The 24,996-nt window shown below is 35.9% G+C and overlaps 1 long non-coding RNA gene across 1 annotated transcript in view; it reads left to right on the forward strand.

The window, feature by feature from the left end:
- Positions 1 to 11,711, forward strand: part of LOC110262154 — a 170,677-nt gene extending 158,966 nt beyond the window's left edge. Inside the window, exons 4-5 of the long non-coding RNA XR_002346782.1 lie at positions 10,212 to 10,310; positions 10,697 to 11,711. This is a non-coding gene — a long non-coding RNA (uncharacterized LOC110262154). The remainder of the gene's footprint in view (positions 1 to 10,211; positions 10,311 to 10,696) is intronic.

Here is a 24,996-nt window from a genome sequence, read left to right on the forward strand (position 1 = left end):
AATGCTCTCAGATTTAACAAATATATTCCATACTTCTGAAGACCTGTATGTAGCCTTCACAAATGGCATAGTGGAAATTGTTTTTGCTCTTTCTTTATCATTGAAATTAAAGTTCAATTCTTTGTTCATATTTTCTACTCTATAAGAAAAGAATGGCTTATTTTATATTGCTGAGTTCAGTATATGCATATTAAAGTGTTATGTAACTATAATTTCAGTGTTCATAGGATGCCTGACCTCAGATTCTATGGCATGTGACATTTACAACATGGATGAAATACTATCTTAGCCTGTGAATGACTGCTTTCTTGGGTTGGAATTTATTGCAGCAATGGTACAGCTTCTCTGAAAGTAAAACAGAGTTTTTTTTTAAGATGCATCATTGTGAAGCAAAAAATATTGATTACAATGATGCAGTTATATACTAGCAATAATGAGGAAAGCAGAATTACTGTTGAGCTGGAAATCTTTGAAAGTAATAGTTAAAATAGTTATTCATTAAAGTGAACTATACATGAAATGTACTAAAGATGAACATTTTACTGAAGTAATTTTCTCCTCATTATGGAAATGTTTCTAACAATATTGAAAAGCAATGCAAAGGAAAAAAACAATCCAGTTTAGCTTTAAAGAATTGTTTGAAAGAGTAATGGACAGAGAAGTACTGGCTACAAATCCAAACAATTATCTCCTTACGAAGAAATCAAAGAATTTAGTCAAATACAGTTCCAATGTATTTTTAAATTTGTCATGTCTATACTCCCTTTACTGCACTGATCTTAGTTGTCACTCTAGCCCTAACCATACAGTTTCATTCCATATCCCATACTGTATGCAGGAATTAACATATACCAAAGTGTAATATTTATAGTAGTTATACTGAGTTAGCTATTTATTTCATTCTCTAATCAGGCTAAGCTTCAAATTTAAAATATAATAAAATGTTCCAAAATCCTTTAATTATGTAGTTGGGCCTATCTTTAGTATTGTACAATGAAAAATGTAGTGTAAGAAAAATACATCCTGGTATTCTAGGAATGAATTCCACCCAACAATGCTATAAGATGTTTTTGTAAGTGATGTTGAATTTGATTTGCTAGTATCTTGCTGAGGATTTTTGCAGTGATGTTCATGGGGGTGATTGGCTCATGGTTTTCTTTTCCTCTATTGCTTTGTATGGCTCTGGTGTTAGTATAAAGGTAGCCTCATAAAATGGAAAAAAAAATATGTGGGTTATGTACAAAAGTGACAAAAAATAAGCATGAAATTTTATTTAGTTAATATTGGTATATAAGTATACACCCCATATATACACACAAGCTCTAACTGTTGAAAAAGGTATTAACAAGTTTTAATTGAGCATAACTATTCTTTAAGGTTTTTTTTGTCTTTTTATTTTAGGCCCCACCCACAGCATATGGAGGTTCCCAGGCTAGCATTTGAATCCGAGCTATAGCTGCCGGCCGCAGCCACAGCAACATCAGATCCGAGCTGTATTTGCAACCTATACACCACAGCTCACAGCAATGCCAGATCCTTAACCCAATGAGCGAGGCCAGGGATCAAACCTGCATCCTCATAGATGCCAGTTAGATCTGAGCCACGATGAGAATTCCCCTTCTTTAATTTTTAAAATTAGTTTTGAGTCAAGTTTCCTTTGACTTATCAAAGAATATGAGTATGAATATAAAAGTCCTGGGCAAAACAGAGTAAGTAGTACAAAAATATAAACATGCAAAACAGATGACATGAGAGGATGTCATAAATACTATTTATGAAACCATGTGACGTGGAGATGATCTACAGCATAAAAACTGGGTGTATCTAAGGCACAGCTACCACTGGTTTGCCACCTGCCTTGTCAGGTGACAGAAGGCATTGACTTACAACAACAGGGTCTATTTTAAGTAGCACAAGAATAATAAGTACAAAAGACATGGGAATTATGTAGCAATGTTTAGAATAATCTTAAAGTAATAACATACTTGGCTGAAAACAATATATTTTTCCTAATTAGAGCTGAAAATCAAATTTAGTATATACAAAACAATATAAACAGGATTCCAGTATCCCTGGACTTTATAGGTTCTATTTCTTTATATTTCTCTTCTCAAAGTACTTTGGTGGTGCTACCTAAAATTTTCAACATTTGCATCTTTAAAAAAGGTCTTTCACACTTTATTTATAAAATAGTTTTGTTATTTATGGTCATTGATTTCAACAAACGCCAGCATTATTAAATGTTACTTTTTCAAATATATTTACCTACATAATTTGAATGACACTGAACACATTCATAAAATTGAAATTGTAGTTATTCAGTAGAATTAAGTACATATTGTCTTATCAAACACAATATAGATGCTCAGAAACAGACACCATTTTTAGCCAACCAAATCATTTTCTTGCCCTGATACCTGTTCTACTGAGTGAACATTAACCATGTTAAAATGAAACTGACAGGGCTGTAACAATTTTTGTTATTGTTCTGCTAGCACATTTTTAGTTTCCTAAACAGACAAATAACATGGTAAATTACATGGGTTTTCTTAATGCCATGTCAAAGACAATTTCTTTTCAGTGCCAAATTACCTTTGATATTTGAATTGAAAAGTCAATATAAGCAGGCATAGCATTTTAAAAAAATGATTGGTAATGCAAGAATCTATTAGTCATATTTATCTCAGCTCCTTCTTCCCTGCAGTTTAATCTTTATAACTTTATAACTCGAGGCAATTATAACTTGGCAAAATTATAATGTTACAAATACTTTAAAATAAGAATACTAGGTTGTTTGATTTTTGTTGTTGAGTTGTATGTGCTGTTTGTATATTTTGCAGATTAGGCCCTTGTCTGCTGCATTGTCTGCAAAGATTTTCTCCTACTCTGTGTGTTGTCTTTTCTGGTTTTTAATGCTTTCCTTTGCTCTGCAAAAGCTTTTGAGTTTAATTAGGTCCCACTGGTTTATTTTCATTTTTGTTGACCTTATTCTAGGAGGTGGATCAAACAAGATCTTGCTGTGACTTAGGTCAAAGAGCATAATGCCTATGTTTTCCTCTCGTAGTTTTATAGTTTCTGACCTTATATTTAGGTATTTATCTATTTTGAATTTATTTTTGTGTATGGTGTTAGAGTGTTCTAATTTCATTCTTTTACATGTAGCTGTCCATTTCTCCCAGCACCACTTATTAAAGAGATTGTCTTTCTCCTACTGTGTGTTCTTGCCTCCTTTGTTATAGGTTAGTTGACCAGGGGTGCTTGGGTTTATTTCTGGGTTTTCTATCCTGTTCCATTGATCCATATTTCTGTTTTTGTGCCAGTGCCATATTGTTTTGATAACTGTAGCTTTGTGGTATTGTCTGAACTCAGGGAGCCTGTTTCCTCCATTTCTGTTTTTCTTTTTGAATGTTGTTTGGCTATTCAGTGTCTTTTGTGTTTCAATACAAATTTTAAAATACTCTGTTCTAGTTCTGTGAAGAATGTCCTTGGTAATTTGATAGGGATTGCAATGAATCTGTAGCTTGGCTTGGGTAGTATGGTATAGTTATTTTATCAATATTGATTTTTGCAATCCAAGAGCATGGGGTGTATCTTTCCATCTCTTGTGTTGTCTTTTATTTTTTTCATCAGTGTCTCAGAGTTTTCAGAGTATAGGTCTTTTATCTCTTTAGGTAAGTTTATTCCTAGGTATTTTATTCTTTTTGATATGATGGTGAATGGGATGGTTTATCTGATTTCTCTTTCTGATCTTTAATTGTTAGTATATAGAAATTCAGTTGATTTCTGTGGATTAATTTTGTATCCTGCCACTTTGCCAAATTCATTGATGAGCTCTAACAGTTTTCTGGTAGTATCTTTAGGGTTTTCTAAGTATAGTATCATGTCATCTGCAGACAGTGATAGTTTTACTGCTTCTTTTCCAATTTGGATTCCTTTTATTTCTTTTTCTTCTCTGTTGCTGCTAGGACTTCCAAAACTATATTGAATAATAGTGGTGATAGTGACATCCTTGTCTTGTTCCTGATCTTAGCAGAAATGTTTTCCAGTTTTTCACCATTGAGAATGATGTTAGCTGAACGTTTGTCATACATGGCTTTTATTATGTTGAAATAGGTTCTCTCTCTGCCCACTTTCTGGAGAGATTTTCTCAGAAATGGGCATTAAGGAATTTTCCTAGTGGCTTAGCAAAAATAAATCTGAATAGTAAACAAGAGGTTGTGAGTTTGATCACTGGCCTCACTCAGTGGGTTAAGGATTCAGCATTGCCATGAGCTGGGGTGTAGGTCACAGACACAGTTTGGATCCTGCACGGCTGTAGCTATAGCTATGGTGTAGGCCAGCAGCTGTAGCTCTGATTTGACCCCTAGCCTGGAAGCTTCCATATGCTGTGGGTGTGGCCCTAAAAAGCAAAAAAAAAAAAAAAAAAGAGAAAAAAGAAAGAAAGATAGAACAAAGAAAAGAAATGGGTGTTGAATTTTGTCAAAATCTTTTTCTGCATCTATTGAAATGACCATATGGTTTTTCTTTTTCAATCTGTTGCTGTGGCGTATCACACTGATTGATTTGAGGATACTGAAAAATCCTTGCATCCCTGGAATAAACCTCACTTGCTCATGGTGTATGATCCTATTAATATATATTTGTATTCAGTTCGTTAATATTTTGTTGAGGATTTTTGCATCTACTCATCAGTGATACTGGCCTATAATTTTCTTTTTTTCTGTGGTAACTTTGTCTGGTTTTAGTATCTGGGTGATGGTGGCATTATAGAATAAGCTTGGGAACCCAACTGAAAAATGGTCACAAGACCTAATTAGACATTTCTCCAAATGAGACATATGGATGGCCAATAGACACATGAAAAAATGCTCAACATCACTAATTATTAGAGAAATGCAAATCAAAACTACAATGAGGTACCACCTCACGCCAGTCAGAATGTCCACCATTAATAAGTCAACAAATAACAAATGCTGGAGAGAGTGTGGAGAAAAGTGAACTCTCCTACACTATTGGTAGGAATGTAAATTGGTACAAGTGGAGTTCCCATCATGGCGCAATGGAAACGAATCCAACTAGGAACCATGAGGTTGAAGGTTTGATCCCTGGCCTCACTCAGTGGGTTGAGGATCCAGTGTTGTATAAGCTGTGGTGTAGGTTGCAGACACAGCATGAATCTGGTGTTGTTGTGGCTGTGGTGTAGGCTGGCAGCCATAGCTCCGATTAGACCCCTAGTCTGGGGACCTCCATCTGCCATAGGTTCAGCCCCAAAATACAAAATAAATAAATAAATAAATAAAATTGATACAACCGCTGTGGAAAACAGTATAGAGTTACCTCAGAAAAATAAATATAGAACTACTGTATGACCCAGCAATCCCACTCCTGGGCATATATCTGAACAAAGAATTTATTTGAAAAATACATGCCCCCGCCCAATGTTCATTGCAGCACTGTTCACAATATCCAAGACCTACATACAACCTAAATGTCCACTAACAGATGAATGGATTAAGAAGATGTGGTACATATATACAATGGACTACTAATCAGCCCTTAATAAAAAGAATAAAATAATGTCATTTGTGGCAACATGGATAAAACTAGAGATTCTCGTATTAAGTGAAGTAATCAGAAAGAGAAAGACAAATACCATATCACTTATATAGGTGCAATCTAGAATACGGCACACATGATCCTATCTACAAAACAGATCACGGACATGGAGAGAAACTTGTGGTTGCTGGGGGGAGGGGAGAGGGAGTGGGATGGATGGGGAGTTTGGGGTTGGTGGATACAAACTGTAACAGTTGGAGTGGATGGGCAATGGACACCTGCTGTACAGCACAGGGAATTGTGTGTGATTGGGTCACTGCAGGGCAACAGAAATTGAATTAAATCAACTATAATAAAAAATAGGAATACTAGGACAGAATCAAGGTTATGATACAGAAACTAAAACTACTTCCAGTAGTTTTACTTTACAAAATAGAAGGACTAATTTAGGTCTTTTACTGAGAATATATTCATTTCTGTTTCATCCATCCTACGTCCTTTAGGCATAATGGAAAGCCACATTATGGGGTAAAGAAATGCTTGCTCTCAGGTATAGAAAAATAACAATTCAATAGTAAAATGATAATTCTATCATGTCTTCATGTCTTTGGCATTCCTGGAGATTTTCACCTTCACCTGAAAGTATACACAAACTACAAGTTGATCTCTAACTGCATGGATTTGAATAACATGTTTTTGGGTATGCCTTCATATAGCTATGACTGGACTCCTACATGATCTTAACAGGCTTCAAAACTTGTGTAGAGTAATTCTGTCTTTGGTAACATGGTAAAACAGATAATCTAGTTTCAATCTCTGACCCCAACCTACAAAAACTAACTTTGCTAGCAATGTGGGATGTAAATTACAAGGAAGAATGTGAAATTCCCAAGCAAAAGTAACAAAATAGAACTTCAGTGGATTATAAGAAAATTAGCTGGCAGTGGGCCTAAAGGGAGGTCTTAGTTATTATTCTTTGTACCCTAAGCAAAGATATAGTACAGAGACTCCCATATAAAGAAGAGACCCTCAGAGCCTCCATTCATTCTCATGAAGAGGGTACACAGATAAAGTCTGCATAGTTGCACATGGGGATGATGAGGAAGATAGTGTGTCTACCTGGATTCTCCACTATGTAATAGGTGTTGTCCCAGAAGACAGTGGTAGGCTTGGGGTACTAGTACAAAACCTCTTTGACTATACAGAATCCCTATAAATAAAGCCCAGAGGGCAAGCTTACAATCCAAAGTTATAGCACAGTCAAACAAAAAGATGCCATATAAGAGAGTCCAAGACATGACAATCCAGTTGAAAAGAACCTCAGAAATTTAGGTAATAAAGCAAACTGGTGAACATTATAAAAATGTATGTTTAAAATGATTAAAAGCATAATATAAAAATGAAGCTATGAGAAAGAACAAAAAGCAAAATTTAGATAGGGCTGTTTGAAAAGAATCAAATGTAAGTTTTGGAAATGAAAAATTGAAATTAAAAACTTAAATGATCTTTAAAATTTTTTTTATTGTTATTTCCCCAATACAATTTTTTTTCTACTGTGAAGCATGGTGACCCAGTTATACATACATGCATACATTCTTTTTTCTCTCATTATCATGTTCAATCAAAAATGATTAGACTTAGTTCTCAGTGCTACAGAGCAGGATCTCATTGCTAGTCCATTCCAAAAGCAATAGTTTGCATCCATTAACCCCAAGCTCCCAATCCATCCCACTCCCTTGGCAACCACAAGTCTATTCTCCAAGTCCATGATTTTCTTTTCTGTGGAAAGGTTCATTTGTGCCATATATTAGATTCCAGATGTAGGGGATATAATACAGTATTTGTTTTTCTCTTTCTGACTTACTTCACTCAGTATGAGAGTTTCTAGTTCCATCCATGTTGCTGCAAATGGCATTATTTATTCTTTTTTTATGGCTGAGTAGTATCCCATCATGTATATATCCCACATTTTCCTAATCTAATCATCTGTTGATGGACATTTGGGTTGTTTCCATGTCTTGGCTATTGTGAATAGTGCTGCAATGAACATGCATGCATGTGTCTTTTTCAAGGAATGTTTTGTCCAGATACATGCCCAAAAGTGGGGTTGCTGGGTCATATGGTAGTTCTATGTATAGTTTTCTAAGGTACTCCATACTGTTCTCCATAGTGGTTGTGCCAGCTTACATTCCCACCAACAGTGCAGAAGGTTTCCCTTTTCTGCACACCGTCTCCAGTATTTGTTATTTGTGGACTTATTTATGATGGGCATTCTGACTGGTGTGAGGTGGTATCTCATGGTAGTTTTGATTTGCATTCTCTAATAATCAGGGATGTTGAGCATTGTTTCATGTGCTTTTTGGCCATCTGTATATCTTCCTCGAAGAAATGTCTACTCAGGTCTCTTGCCCATTTTTCCACTGGGTTGGTGGCCTTTTTTGCTGTTGAGTTTTATACGTTGTTTGTCTAATTTAGAGATTAAGCCCTTGTCAGTTGCATCACTTGAAACTATTTTCTCCCATTCTGTAAGTTGTCTTTTTGTTTTCTTTTTGGCTTCCTTTGCTGTGCAAAATCTTGTCAGTTTGATGAGGCCCCATTGGTTTATTTTTGCTTTAATTTCTGTTGCTTTGGGAGACTGAGAAAACATTTGTAAGGCTGCTGTCAGAAAATGTTTTACCTATGTCCTCTTCCAGGAGTTTGATGGTGTCTTGTCTTATATTTAAGTCTTTAAGCCGTTTTGAGTTTATTTTGGTGCATGGTGTGATGGTGTGTTCTAGTTTCATTGATTTGCAAAGCTAAATGATTGATTAGAAATAGAAAATTAGTGACCTGGAAGCTCAATAAGAACTAATGCCTACTGAGGGCTTACCAAGCCTTTAAGTGCTAAAGAGGTAATTGCTATACTATGATTTTTTATCATTGTTCATTATTAATTTTATTATTATAAGTATGTTCATTAATGTATTCTTGCTGGCTGAAATTTGTTGGTGTCAAGCAGATTGGCTCTGTGACCTGTGCTATCAACCACAGTGCTAAGGAAATTATTCAGAATTCAACATAGAGTAATAACGAGATAGATAATATGAAAGGGATTATAAGTGTGGAGAATGAAATCTAAAAATCTAATATGTAACTCTATTCACTAGTCCCTGAAACTCCTGTGAGATGCACATGCTCCTGGATTTCTGGCTTCTTCACTAGCTACTGCATCTCACTCTTATGCCGATTCCTGCTTGTGTCTCTGCTCTGTCTGCGGACTTCTTTTTTCCTCTCTAAATTACTCACTTGGGATCACATGTGGTCCCATAACTGTAAAGGTCTCCAGACTGTTAATTCCCAATTTCTATCCTATGTATAAATGTATCATATATACAACTGTCTGAGTAGAGCCCCATATTAATATGTCTAGAACTGATATGATTTTCCCAACCCCAGTCAGGAAGTTTTCCTCATCTTAGTTCCTTCCAGTTTTTTAACAACCTATCTTTTTCTTATAAACAACATGTAACATCAAAAATTCCCTTTGGTCGGGGATGTAACACTGCCTACCATCTTCACATTAGTCACTCTGGTCCAAGCTATCATTAACCTAGATAATTGCAATGGTCTCTAACTTTCTCCCCTTCAGTCTACTCTGAATACTGAACCCCATACAATCCTACTTAAAGATAAGTCAAATGATGTCACATCTTTACTTAAAGCTCTCTCATGCCTTTCTAATTCACCCAGAATAGTATGTTTGTAACTTTATAAATAGGCTGCCATCAGCAGTGTTCTCATAATTTTCCCCTCTTCTTTTTCACTGTGCTCTAGACACACAGGATCTCTAATAATATAGGCATGCTTCTACCTCAGCTTATTTGCACAGGTTCTCTCTCTGCATGGAACATTCTTCCTACAGAGGTCCACATATTCCTTAATAACAACCTTAACATTTTCCTTTATCTTTTTTTTTTTTTTTTTTGTCTTTTTGCTATTTCTTGGGCCGCTCCTGCGGCATATGGAGGTTCCCAGGCTAGGGGTTGAATCGGAGCTGTATGTAGCCACCGGCTTACGCCAGAGCCACAGCAACGCGGGATCCGAGCCGCATCTGCAACCTACACCACAGCTCACGGCAACGCCGGATCGTTAACCCACTGAGCAAGGGCAGGGACCGAACCCGCAACCTCATGGTTCCTAGTCGGATTCGTTAACCACTGCGCCACGATGGGAACTCCTCCTTTATCTTTTTAATTCACTTCACTCGACCCTCACCTTCCCTCACTATCGATGTGGAAATACAATCCTTAATAACCCATCATTCACTCTACCTATTTATTTTATTTATTTAAAAAAATTATATTTAGGAGTTCTCATTGTGGCTCAGCAGGTTAAGAATCCAACTAGTACTCATGAAGATTCAGATTCGATCCTTGGCCTCGCTCAATGGGTTAAAGGATCTGGTGTTGCCGTGAGATGCAGCGTAGGTTACAGATGTGGCTCATATCCTGTGCTGCTGTGGCTGTGGCATAGGCTGGCACTGAAGCTCCAATTTGACCCTTAGCCTAGGAACTTCCATATGTTCCAGGTGTAGCCCTAAAAAAAAAAAAAAAAAAAAAAATTCTCTTTAGTACTCACTACTGTACGTAAAACATGTCCTTTTAAATTTTTTTCAGTCTACATCTTCTAGAAGGTAAACTCCACATGTTACTGCTAAGTCCTCAAAGCCCAGAAGAAGAGGCAGTCCTGAAGACACAACAAGGTTGTATGAGCAAGTAGGTTGCACCCCCAGTGCCTACACTCACCCCTGTTTTACTGCTGTGTCTTTCTCAACCCCTATCTATGACCTTTGGGAGAGTTCCTATGACTGGGTGACAAAAGAAAAAAATATACCTGTCCTCTAGATGGTGCTATGTGATATGATATAACCAAACTAAAATGGAAGTTGGTAGCATTTAAACTTTAGAGGGTCAGTGGGAAGAGAAATCTTTGCAGTGGCTAGAATTTTGACCAGTGCATCTGATTGTCCAGTTTGTCTATATTGATCTATACTTATTTATAGTTGACAAACAATGACTGGTGAAGAACTTAGATGAAATAAAATGAGTGGACTGGAGGAAAATGTTGCAAGCCCCTGACTCTGGGCTTTCATGTCTTTCAGATTCTTCTCATCATACAGGTAGTCCTGACCAAAATTTGTGTGCACCTCTGTGGAGATCTAGGAAGGAATTGGGGAACTGCTTCCAGTGATGTTGATTCTTTCCACATAATCTTCTGCATGGCTTCTGCCAGTTCCATAATAACAACAACCTTTAACCTGCCTAAGTTCTCCTTCGGTAATCTAGTTGGCCCCTCAAAGGAGTGGCATAGCTTGTTTTAAGAGCTATATGTTGGAAGTATTTTGGAATTAAAATTTAAATATTCATGAATAGAAATGAAAAGCTATAATATTTCAAGTGCTGCAGTGTTCCAAAGTAGGTGGGCTCTAGACAGAATGGTTAGGAGAGTTTTTTCACTCTAATTTATACATTCTATATCTGTTTATCTCCAAGACTTTCAGTAACTTTTACTTTACAGTTTTCTAACTGACCACAACCCCACTATGACGTCCTATCCAGATATCCCCACCCTTTTACTGTCTCACACCTCAAAATTCCTTCTCTGACTTTTGTTTTTATAACTCTATGCCTAATATTTAACTTCTATTTCCTAATATTTAACATTTCCTGAAGTTAACATATATAACATATATTTAATATATGTAACATTTTATATAACATATATAAATTTTATTTCCTAATAAAACATGTTTTACATACCGTATATAACATATTCAATTATGCTTAACCTATGTAACTTCTATTTCCTAATATTTAACATTTCCTGACATCTTCACAATTAAATCTGCTTAAGTATATAGAAGATTCCTATTCCCTCTAATTCCTGGGGATTATAAATGATAATGCAGTTAATGAATTAATGTTAATATTAATGGATTATTCTCTCTCAACTACCATTTTCTAAAAATGAAGGATCTCTTTTTACCAGAAATCCAGGGAAGAAAAGTAAAACCAAATTTGGTCAAAGTAAAGTGAAAAGTAGTTACAATTTTGGCCCTTCCTCTTTTCTTTTCTTTTTTCTTTCTTTTTTCTTTTTCTTTTTTCTTTTTTTTTCTTTTAGGGCTGCACCTGGGGGATGGAAGTTCCTAGGGTAGGGGTCAAATCAGAGCTGCAGCTGCCAACCTACATCATAGTCACAACAACATGGGAGCCAAGCTGTGTCTGTGACCTACAGCACAGCACACAGCAACAATGGATACTTAACTCACTGAGCAAGTCCAGGGATTGAACCTGTGTCCTAATGGATACTAGTTGAGTTTTTTACTGCTGAGCCATGTCAGGAACTCCAACTTCAAATCTTAATGGACTAAATTTTCTAGTCGATAGAAAATAAAACAGAAAACTACAAAAATAAAATCAGAAATGAATGAGGAGATATTTCAACAAATACATAGAAATCAAAAGAGACTACTATGAATAATTATATGCCAACAAATTGGACAACCTAGAATAAATGGATATATTCCTAGAAATGTACAACCTACCAAATGAAACATGAAGAGAAAATCTGAACAGAAGTTTCACTAAGGAATTGAATCAATAATCAAAGTCCTCCTAATAAACAAAGAGCAAAATGGCTTCACTTGTGAATTTACCAAATATTCCAAATTTAATACCTATCCTCAAATTTTATAAAAATTGAAGAAGAGGAAACACTTCCAAATTCCTTCTAAAAGGGTCAGCATTACTGTAACATCAAATCAGTCAAGAATGCTACAAGAAAGCAGTGATGTTCTACTATATAGCAGAGAGAACTGTATTCAGTCTCTTGGGAGACCATGATGGAAAATAATATAAGAAAGGGAGTGTATACACACACACACACACACACACACATATGTATGACTGTGTGTGTGTGTGTGTGTGTGTGTGTGTGTGTGTGTGTGTGTATATATATATATATATACATACATACATACACATATATATGTATGACTGGGTCACTTTGCTTTACAGCAGAAATTATCACAGCATTGTAAATCAACTATATTTTAATACATTTAAAAAGAATAAATAGAATTTTAAAAAAATAATGCCACAAAAAAAAATATATATATATAGGAGGTCAATATCTCCGATGAACTTACATGCAAAAAATCCTTGACAAAAATTAGGGAAGCAAATTCAATAATACATTAAAAGGATCAGTAACTGTGGTCAAGTGGATTCATTCCAGGCATGCAAGGATAGTTCAACAAATGCAAATCAATCACTGTAATACACTCCACTAAGAAAACAAAGGATAAACATAATGTGATCATCTCCGTAAATGCATAAAAAGCATTTGATGAAATTCAAAATTGATTTTATAATTAAAAACCATCAACAAAGTTAGTTTACTGGAAATGTACCTCAGCAAAATATAGACCATTCATGAAAAGCCGACGGTTAACATCATACTTAATAATAAAAAGCTGAAACTTTTTGAGGTCAGGAATAAGACAAGGATGCTCACTCTTGGCACTTGCCTTCAACACAGCATCTGATTGACTAGCTAGAGCAATTAAGCAAGAAAAAGAAATAAAATTATCCAAACTAGAAAGGAAGAAGCAAAACTGTCTCTATTTGCACATGACATTGTAGTATATATATATAAAACTTTAAAGATTCCACCAAAAATGTTAGGAATGATACACAAATTCTGTAAAGTTGTAGGATACAAAAACATACAAAAATAATTATATTTCTTTAATAAGAAGCTATCAGAAAACAAAATTAGGAAACAATCCCATTACAATTGTATCAAAAAGAATAAAATACCAACGATTAAATTTAACGAAGGAAGTGAAATATTTGTACACTGACAACTATAAGATACTGATGAGATTATTAGAAACAAGGTGGCAGAGTACAAGGACTCAAGCACACTTTTTCTCATGGAAACACCAAAAATCACAATTAAGGTCTGAACAACCATCAATAAGAAAGAGTTGAAACACACTAAAAAGATATTCTATACCCAAAAACAAAGAAGCAACAATGAGACAATAAAAGAGGCACTTTCACGATGTAAGCAAATCCCATAATTTCTGAGTGTGTAAGTCAAAAACTGGAAAATAACTATATTGCTGAGGTCTTCCACAGGAGTGAGAGTTCCAAACCCCATGTCAGTTTCCCAGTCTGTGGGCCTGGCATCAAGAGGAGGAGCCCCCAGAGCATTTGGCATTGAAGGCCAGCAGGGCTTGAGTGCAGGAGCTCCATAGGACTGGGGGGAAACAGACTCCTCTCTTGGAGGGTGAACATAAGGTTTCAAGTCCACTAGATCAAAGGGAAAAGAAGGGACTCTAAAAAATCTGTGCCAGATCTACCTATGGGTTTTAGAGGGTCTCTTGGGGAGGCAGGAGTCAGCTGTAGCTCATTGTGATGGCAGGATAATGGAAGTGGAGGCCCCAGGGAATAATAATCAGTGTGAGCTCCCTTGGAGCTTCCATTTTAGAAGTTAGATCTGGCCCTACACAACAATCTATAGGCTCCAGTACTGGAAGTCCTAGGCCAAACAAACAAAAGAGTGGAAACAGAGCCCTACCCATCAGCAGATAGGCTGCCTAAAGTCATCCATGGCACACAGGTACCTCTAATTACATCCCTTCAACCTGGCATTGCTCACCAGAGGAACAAGACCCAGCTTCACCAACCATTGAGCAGGAATCAGTCCCACCCACTAGGAAGCTTTTATAAAGCCCCTGGATCATCTTTACCCACTGTGAAATAGACACAAGAAGCAAGAGGGGATACAATGCTGTAACCTTCAGAGGGGAAAACCGCAAACACAGAAAGCTGGACAAAATGAGATGGCAGAGATATTTGTTCCAGACAAGTGAACAAGACAAAATACCAGAAGAACAACTAACTGAAGTGAAGATAGCAACCTACCTGGAAAAAAAATCAGTAATGATAGTAAACATGATCTTGGATAGTTAAGATGATCCAAGATCTCAGGAGAAACAACAACAAAAAAGGAGGCATAGAGTGAGAAATCACAAGAAATATTTAACGGTGATGAAAATTTAAAGAACAAAGATGAACAATATAATAACTGAAATGAAAAATACATTAGAGGGAATCAATAGCAGAATACAAGAGGTGAAAGAATGAATAAGTGAGACGGAAGACAGATTGGTGGAAATCAACTGACATGGACAGAATAAAGAAAAAAGAATGAAAAGAAATGAGAATGGTCTAAGAGACTTTTGGAACAACTTTAAATGCACCAACAATTGCATTTTAAAGGTGCCAGAAGGAGAAGAGAGAGAAAAAAGACCTGAGAAAATATGAAGAGAAAATAGCCAAAACTTCTCTAACACAGGGAAGGAAATACTCAGTCAAGTAGAGGAACCACAGCAAGTCCCAGATAGGGTAAACCCAAGGAGGAGCATGCTGAAACACACATTAAGCAAATTGACCAAAATTAAAAACAAAGAGAAAATATTAAAAAGTAATGAAGAAAAAGCAACAAATAACATACAAGGGAATCTCCATAAGGTTATGAGCTGATTTTTCAGTAGAAACTCTGCAAGCCAGAAGGGAGTGACACCCATATACTGAAAGAGATGAAAGGAAAACACCTACCACCAAGGATATTCTACCCAGCAAGGCTCTCATTCAGATTTGCAGGAGAAATCAAAAGCTTTACACACAAGAAAAAGCTAAAAGAATTCAACACCACCAAACCATTTTTACAGCATATGCAAAATGAACTACTTTAGGAGGAAAAAAAGGACATAACATAGAAACAAGAAAATTACAAATGGGAAAGCACACTGGTAAAGGAAAACTCACAGTAAAGGTAATTTTCATCCATATACAAATATGATATCAAAACCAGCATTAGTGAGAAGAGGACAGTATGAATGCAGGATATTGGAAAGGCATTTGAAATTAAGAGTCCAGCAACTTAAAACAATGTTGTGTGCATACACACACACACACACACACACACACACACACACACACACACTGCTGTAGCAAAACCTCATGGTAACTGCAAAGCAAAAATTAACAATAGTTACACAAAAAAGAAAAAGCAATCCAAACACAATACTAAAGATAGTCATCAAACCACAAAAGAACAAGAGGAAGGGATGGAAAAAAAAAGACCTGCAAAAACAAATCCAAAACAATTAACAAAATGGAAATAAGAACACCCATATCAATAATAACTTAAATGTAAATGGATTAAATGCTCCAACCAAAAGATAGACTAGTTGAGTGGATACACAAACAAGACCTGTATGCATGCTATCTACAAGACAGTCATTTCAGATCTAGGGACACACATGGACTGAAAGTGAGAGGCTGGAAAAAGGTATTCCATGTAAATAGAAATCAAAAGAAAGCTGGAGCAGAAATACTCATATCAGACAAAATATACTTTAAAATAAAGAAAGTCACAAGAGACAGAAGGAAAGTACATAATGACCAAAGGATCAAGCCAAGAAGTAGATATAACAGTTGAAAAGATATATGTACTCAAAATAGGAGCACTTCAATATATAAGGCAAATGCTGTAAGTCATAAAAGAGAAATAAATAATAACACAGTAACAGTGGGGGACTTTAACATCCCACTTAAATCAGTGGACAGATCATCTAGACAGAAAATCAATAAGGAAATGCAGGCCTTAAAGGATGCAATAAACCAGATGGACTTAATTGATATTACTAGACCATTTCATTCAAAAGCAGCAGAATACACATTCTTTTCAAGCAACCATGGAACATTCTTCAGGACAGATGACATCTTGGGTTACAAGCAAGCCTTGGTAAACTTAAGAATATTGAAATCATATCAAACATCTTTACAACTATAACACAGTAAGGTTAGAAATCAACTACAAGAAAAAATAAGCAAAAAAACAGAAACACATGGAGACTAAACAATATGCTACTAACAACCAATGGATCACAGGAGTTAAAGGGGAAATCAAAAAATACCTAGAGGTAAATGAAAATAAAAATACAATGGCCCAAAAATCTATGAGATGCAGCAGAAGCAATTCTGAGGGAAGTTTAAAGCAATACAATCTTATCTCAAAAAATAGAAATCTCAAGTAAAAAACCCAACCTTACACTAAAGTGGTTAAAGAATGAAGAACAAACAAAACCCAAAGTTAGTAGAAGGTAAGAAATCATAAATATTGGAGCAGAAATAAATGAAATAGAGATGAAGAAAACAATAGAAAAGATGAATGAAACTAAAAGCTGGTTCTTTGAAAAGATTAACAAAGAAAATGAGTCTACCACTCCCAGACTCATCATAAAAGGATGGCAACTCTCGCCACTTTCATGCAACATAATTTTGGAAGTCCTAGCCATGGTGATCAGAAAAGAAAAATAAAATGAATCCAAATTAGAAAAGAAGTAAAACCACCACTGTTTGCAGATGACATGATACTATACATAGAAAATTCTAAAGCTACTACTAGAAAAGTACTGAAGCTCATAAATGAATTTGGAAAAGCTGCCAAATACAAAATTAATACACATTTTGTATTTCTATAGACTAAAAATGAAAAATTGCACTTCTATGCACTAACAATGAAAATCAGAAAGAGAAATTAAGTAAACAATTCCATTTATCATGACATCAAAAATAATAAAATACCTAGGAATAAACATACCTAAGGAGACCAAAGACCTGTACTCTGAAAATAATAAGATACTGGTGAAAGAAAAAGATGACACAAACAGATGGAAAGATATAGCATATTCTTGGATTGGAGAAATCAATATTCTTAAAATGGCTGTTACCAAAGGCAAATACAGATTCAATGCAATCCCTATTAAATTACCAATGGTATTTTTTATAGAATGAGAGCAAAAAAAACTTTAAAATTTATATGGAAATACAAAACATCCTGAATAGACAATGCAATCCTGAGAAAGAAAAATGCAGCTGGAAGAATCAGGCTTCCTGATTTCAGCGTATACTACAAAGCTCCAGTCATCAAAACATTACTGTGCTGACCCAAAAACAGAAATATAAATCAGCGGAATAGTACAAAACCTCCCAAAATAAGCCCATTCACCAATTTTTAACTATCCTGAGACAAAGGAGATAATACACAGTGGAGAAAAGACTGTCTTAAGTGATACTGGGAGAAAGGGACAGCCACAGGTAAAAGAATGAAATTAGAACATTCTCTAACACAGTACACAAAAATAAACTCAAAAGGGATTGAAGACCTAAATGTAGGATACTATAAAACTCTGAGAGGAAAACATAGGTATAACATTCTTTGACATAAATCACAGTATCTTTTTGGATCCATCTCCTAGAATAATGCAAATTAAAAAATAAATGAGACATAATTAAACTTAAAAGCTTTTTCACAGAAAATGAAACCATAAACAAAATGAAAAAAAAAAACCCACAGAATGGGAGAAAACATTTGCAAATGAAGTGACTGACAAGGGATTCATCTCCAAAATATACAAACATCTTATGCAGCTTTATATCAAAAAACAAACCAATCAAAAAATGGTGGGAAGATCTAAATAGACATTCTCCTAAGAAGACAGACAAATGGCTAAAAAACACATGAAAAGATACTCAACATTGCTAATTATTAGAAAAATAAAGATCAAAACTACAATGTGGTTATCACCTCACACTGGACAGAATGTTAATCATCAAAACGTCTGTAATAAATGCTGGAGAGGGTGTGGAGAAAAGGGAACCCTCCCACACTGGTAGTAGGAATGTAAATTGGTACAGCCACTATGAAGAACAATATGGAATTTCCTCAATAAACTAAAAGTAGAACTACCATATCATTCTGGAATCCAAATCCCAGGCACATATCCAGAGAAAGTCATAATTCAAAGATACTTGCACTCCAGTGTTCATTACTACTTATAATAACCAAGACAAGGAAGCAACCTCAATGTCCATCAACAGATGAATGGATAAGAAGATGTGATACATATATACTCAGCCATAAAAAGGATGAAATAATGACATTTGCAGCAACATGGATGGACCTAGAGATTATCACACTAAGTGTAGTAAATCAGAGAAAGACAAACCTCATATGATATAATTTATAAGTGGGATTTTTTCATTTTAATATCCATTTTTTTTGTTGTTTCACACGTGTACTTAATTTTTTCTCCTTTTTTTTAATTTTAATTTTTTTTATTTCCCCAATACATTTTTTTTCTACTGTACAACATGGTACCCAGTTACACATACATGTCCACAAACAACAAATGCTGGAGGGGGTGTGGAGAAAAGGGAACCCTCCTGCTCTGTTGGTGGGAATGTAAGCTGGTACAACTACTATGGAGAACAGTATGGAGGTACTTTAGAAAACTATACATAGAACTACTGTATGTGGAATCTTAAAAAATGTTACAAATGAGGAGTTCTCGTTGTGGCTCAGTGGTTAATGAATCCGACTAGGAACCAGGAGGTTGTAGGTTCAATCCCTGGCCTTGGTCAGTGGGTTAAGGATCAGGCATTGCCATGAGCTGTGGTGTAGGTTGCAGATGCGGTTTGGATCCTGCATTGCTGTGGCTCCAGCGTAAGCCAGCAGCTACAGCTCAGATTCGACCCCTAACCTGGGAACCTCCATATGCCATGGGAGCAGCCCTGGAAATGTCAAAAAGACCAAAAAAAAAGTTACAAATGAACTTATTTAAAAAACAGAAACAAGTTCATATACTCAGAAAACAAATTTATGAAAAGAGAAAAGTAGGGAGGAGGGATGGATAGAGGTTTAAGACTGGCATATGCACACTATTTTCTATGGAATGGATGGTCAACAGGGACCTGCTATATAGCATAGGGAACTCTATTCAATATTCTATGATAATCTATATGGGAAAAGAACCTGAAAAAGAATGGATGTGTGTGTGTGTGTGTGTATACATATATACATATATATATATATACACACATACACATACATAAAACTGAATCACTTTGTTGTACAGTAGAAATTAACACAACATTGTAAATCAACTATACTTCAATAAAACTTCAAAAATGGGAAAAAATTAAATAAGCTGTTAAAAAATATATTGATTGAATAAAATTGAAGAATATATAAATAAATGCAAGGAAATTCCAGGATAATGGATGGGAAGAATTAGTATATAAATTGTCTGTATCATCTAAAGCAATCTACACATTCAATGCAATGTCTATCAAAATTCCAATGGCATTTTTCACAGAAATAAATAGATATTCCTAAAATGTATATGAAATAATAAGAGACCCCCCCAAAAACCAAAGCAATCTTGAGGGTAGGTGGTGGGAAACAATGCTGGAAGCATCACGCTCTCTGATTTTAAACTACATAACAAAGTTATAGTAATCAAAACAGTACGATATTGATGGTAAAACAAACACATATATCAACACAACTTCAGTGAGCCCAGACGTAAATTAATTGACAATATATGCATGGATTTAATAAAAAATAAACAAGAATATACAGTGGATAAAGACAGTAACTTCAAAAATTGGTGTTGTGAAAGTTTGATAACTGCATGCAAAAAAGGAATCTGGACCACTATTTTGCACCATATACAACAACTAAATCAGACTGGACTAAAGAATTTAATGAAAGAGGAGTTCCTATTGTGGCTCAGTGGTTAATGAATCCAACTAGGAACCAGGAGGTTGTGGGTTCAATCCCTGCCCTTGCTCAGTGGGTTAACGATCCAGCGTTGCCGTGAGCTGTGGTGTAGGTTACAGATGCGGCTCGGATCCCTGCATTGCTGTGGCTATGGTGTAGGCCAGTGGCTGCAACTCTGATTGGACCCTTAGCCTGGGAACCTCCATATGCCACGGGAGCAGCCCAAGAAATGGCAAAAAGACACAAACAAACAAACAAATAAATTTTAATGAAATAAATCACACCAATGTTTTCTTAAGTTAGTCTCCCCAGGCAATGCAAATAAAAGCAAATATGGGACTTAGTCAAATTTATAAGCTTTTGCTCAGCAAAGGAAATCATAAACAAAATGAAAATAAGAGCTTAATTTCCAAAATATACCAACAGCTCATACAACTCAATAATAAAAAATAACCCAATCGAAAAATGGGCAGAAGGCTTAAATAGACATTTTTCCAAGGAAGACATACAGATAGCCAATAGGTGCATGAAAAGATGCTCATCATCTTCAATCATTAGAGAAAAGCAAATCAATACTACAATTTGGTACCACCTCATACTGGTCAGAATGGACATCATTAAAATATCTATAAATGACAAGTGCCGGAAGGGGTGTGTAGAGAAGGGAACCCTCCTACACTGTTGGTGGGAATGTAAACTGGTGAAACCCTTATGGAAAAAAGTATGGAGTTTCCTCAAAAATCTAAAAATTGAGTTGCCATATGATCAAATAATCCCACTCCTGGGCATATATTTGGACAAATCTATCATTCAAAAAGATACATGTACCCCTGGGTTCATAGAAGCACTATGTACAATAGCTAAGACATGGAAACAACCTAAATGTCCATTGACATGTGAATGGATATCTATATTCCATTATATACATATACATAATAGAATACTATTCAGCCATAAAAAGAATGAAATAATGCTATTTGCAGCAACATGGATGGACCTAGAGATTATCATACTAAGTGAAGAAAGTCAGAAAGAGAAAGACAAATATCATACAATATCACTTGTATGTGGAATCTAAAATACTCAGGTGGGTCTTCCAAGGCAACAACAATAACAAAAAAGCAAAAATAAACCAATGAGACTTAACCAAACTGACAAGCTTTTGCATAGCAAAGGAAATCTTAAAAAAAAAAGACAACTTACAGAATGGAATAAATTCATTTCAAAGGATGCAACTATATCTCTAAAATAGACAAACGACTTATACAACTCAACAGCAAAAAAGCCAACAACCCAATAGAAAAATGGGCAAAAGACCTTAATAGACATTTCTCCAAAGATACAGAGATGGCCAACAAGCACATGAAACAATGCTCAACATCACTGATTATTAGAGAAATATAAATAAAAACTACCATGAGATACCACCTCACACCAGTCAGAATGGCCATCATTAATAAATCCACAAATAACAAATCCTGGACAGGGTGTGGAGAAAAGGGATCCCTCCTATACTGTTGGTGGGAATGTAAGCTGGTACAACCACTATGGAAAATGCCATAGAGGTACCTCAGAAACCTAAATATAGAACTACCATATAACCCAGCAATCCCACTCTTGGGCATATATCTGGACAAAACTTTCCTTGAAAAAGACACTCGCAGCCATATGTTCACTGCAGCACTATTCACAATAGCCAAGACATGGAAACAACCTAAATGTCCATTGACAGATGAATGGATTAAGAAGATGTGGTATATATACACAATGGAATATTACTCAGCCATAAAAAAGAGAAAAATAATGCCATTTCCAGCAACATGGATGGAACTAGAGACTCTCATACTAAGTAAATCAGAAAGAGAAAGATAAATACTGTATGCTATCACTTATATTTGTAATCTAATATATGCCGCAAATTAACCTTTCCACACAAAAGAAACTGATGGAGTTGGAGAACAGACTTGTGTTTGCCAAGGCAAGTGGGAGTGGGATGGACTGGGAATCTGGGATTAATAGACACAAACTGTTGCCTTTGAAATGGATCAGCAATGATATCCTGCTGTATAGCACTGGGAACTATATCTAGTCACTTAGGATGGAGCATGATGGAGGATTATGTGACAAAAAGAATGTATACATGTATGTGTGACTGGGTCGCCTTGCTGAACAGTAGAAAATTGAGAGAACACTATAAACCTGCTATAATGGAAAAAATAAAAATCATTAAAAAAATAAAAAGCCATCACTACACCCCCCAAATACAAATGAACGTATCTACAAAACAGAAACAGACTCATGGATACATTGAGAACAGACTTGTGGTTGCCAAAGAGAAGGGCATAGGGGAGGGAGGGATTGAGAGTTTGGGATTAGCAGATGGTAACCATTATATATAGGATGGTAACAATTATAATAAACAACAAGGTCCAACTGTATATCACATGGAACTATATTCAATATCCTCTGATAAACTATAATGGAAATGAATATGAAAACGTATATATATTTATATTATATATATATGTGTGTGTGTGTGTAACTGAACCACTTTGCTGTAGCAGAAATTACCACAACATTGTAAATCAACTATATTCCAATAACAATTTTTTAAGAAAGAATTTAATGTAAGACCTGAAACTATAAAACATCTACCGAAAACATAGGTATAAAAGCTCCTGGACATTGGTCTTATTGGTGATTTTTAGATTTGACACACAAAGCAAACTGAACAAAAGCAAAAATAAACACAAGGGGCTACACCAAACCAAAACTTTTGTGGGACCCTGCAGCTACAAAAGCTACATGCTCATGAAGCTGCCCTGATGGGAAGTCAGCCACAGCTGGCTAGACCATAACTTGAACAAATTAGGCATATATATTTATGTCTAAAAATGTTGACTTTTAATTGTATTTGTATGGCAGAAGGAGTTTACCATAAATACATACGTAGGGTATATTTTCTCATCTACAGCTCATCCTATTTATCTTAGGTCAGGAGTATAATTTTTTTTTCAGAATTCTGAGCACTTGCCAAAAGGTTTCTGACAGTAAATATACCCTTACTTGTCAATGTACAGTAGACATTTATTTTTGATTCATAATATTCTTTGACTTCACTCATTTATAAAATAGGAACCAAGAGTTTTCTTACTTGACTGAATGTAGCATAGAAATCTCACTTCAAATATCTGTTACTTATAAATGAAGTTAATTAAAGCCATATTTTACAGGAGCCCCCGATGTGGTACAGTGGGTTAAGAAATCCGACTGCAGTGGCTTGGGTTACTGTGGAGGCACAGGTTTAACACTCCATGGCCCAGTCCAGTGAGTCCAAGATCCAGCATTGCCACAGATCTGGCATAGATTGCAGCTGTGGTTCAGATTCAATCCCTGGCCTGGGAAATTTACCATGGGTATGGGCATAAAAAAAATTACAGATATACTTAAAAAGATAATGTACATTGGCTATATGATCGTGATTTCTCTAGAAACTGCTATCTATTCAAAATCTTTTTTCCCTAAACCATGCATTATAAAGTTGGTGGCTCTATTAGGTATAACATCAGCATTATGGTGCCCTACGTCATTTCTTTTCCCTCTCTCTCTTTTCTTAACCAACTAATTAGATATGTATAACCAGACAAAAGCACCTCTGCACTTTACACCATGGGACACAGGAGTTTCTAGCCCACAAGAGCATCTGAAAATAAACAAAAATAAAACAAGAAACCTTGATAAGGGCTGTGGATCCAAGAGATTCAGTGAACCTGCCCCATTCCCCACTGGGCTTGATTAGGGTGGGAAAAAGTGCAAAACTGGACAGAGACCCATGGCTGGGAGAGAATTTTTTAAGTATAGCTTCTAAGACTGGAGATCCCAGCATTCCATTGGATCAGGATAAAGGTATGTTTGGGCACAGAAGAGAGGAAAAAGTCCCCCCTCCCATGCCATTCCTCAAGGAAACACTGCAAGGGGCTCAACTTTTGGCTGCTGCAGTGGTGACTTCTCCTGTAGAGGTGGTGGGAAGCAAACATGGTGAGTGACTGCCCAGCCACTCCAGTTGTGTGGGTTACATCTGGAGACACCTGTTTGTCTCCCGCAGTTCTTGATGTCTGAGGAGGATCCTTCATGACTGGGGCGGGGGTGGGGGGGGAGGAAAAAGGAAGGAAGCAGATAAGACTATCAGAGGGCATTAAAGGAATACATTTTCTGCTGTCTGCTTTAGGACTTCAGCAATAAGTCTACCCACAAACCTCTGGGAGCATAAAAAATTATACTCCTGACCTAAGATAAATAGGATGAGCTGTAGATGAGAAAATATACCCTACATATGTGTAAGTTGTGTTTCCATTTTTATTTGTTTCAAGAGTTTTTTATTTCCTTACTAGAACTCTGGGTACCCACAAAGCCCCACATGCTAAACCCACTTTCCCCACTCTACCCTATTGCTGGCTCCTTGTGCAAGCTCCCAAGTGCATCCTTATAAGGGAGTGGGGTAGATGCAGAGACTGATCAGATAATAGGCCGGGGGAAACCAGAAACCTGAGCTATAGCACCACCTTCTAGAATATATATGAAGGATTACTAATAGCCAACCTGTTGAATTGTAAGAAGCAAAAAGTCATAAAAGTTTAGTTACCATGCTCTCTGATACCTACAAGAAACACATTTCAGCTCTACAGACTACAAGTAAAGGATGAAAGAAGATACTTTACGTACGTGGAAAACAAAGTGAGGATAGCTATACTTACATCA

This window comes from Sus scrofa, chromosome 8, assembly GCF_000003025.6.
Source record: "Sus scrofa isolate TJ Tabasco breed Duroc chromosome 8, Sscrofa11.1, whole genome shotgun sequence".
Taxonomy (NCBI): domain Eukaryota; kingdom Metazoa; phylum Chordata; class Mammalia; order Artiodactyla; family Suidae; genus Sus; species Sus scrofa.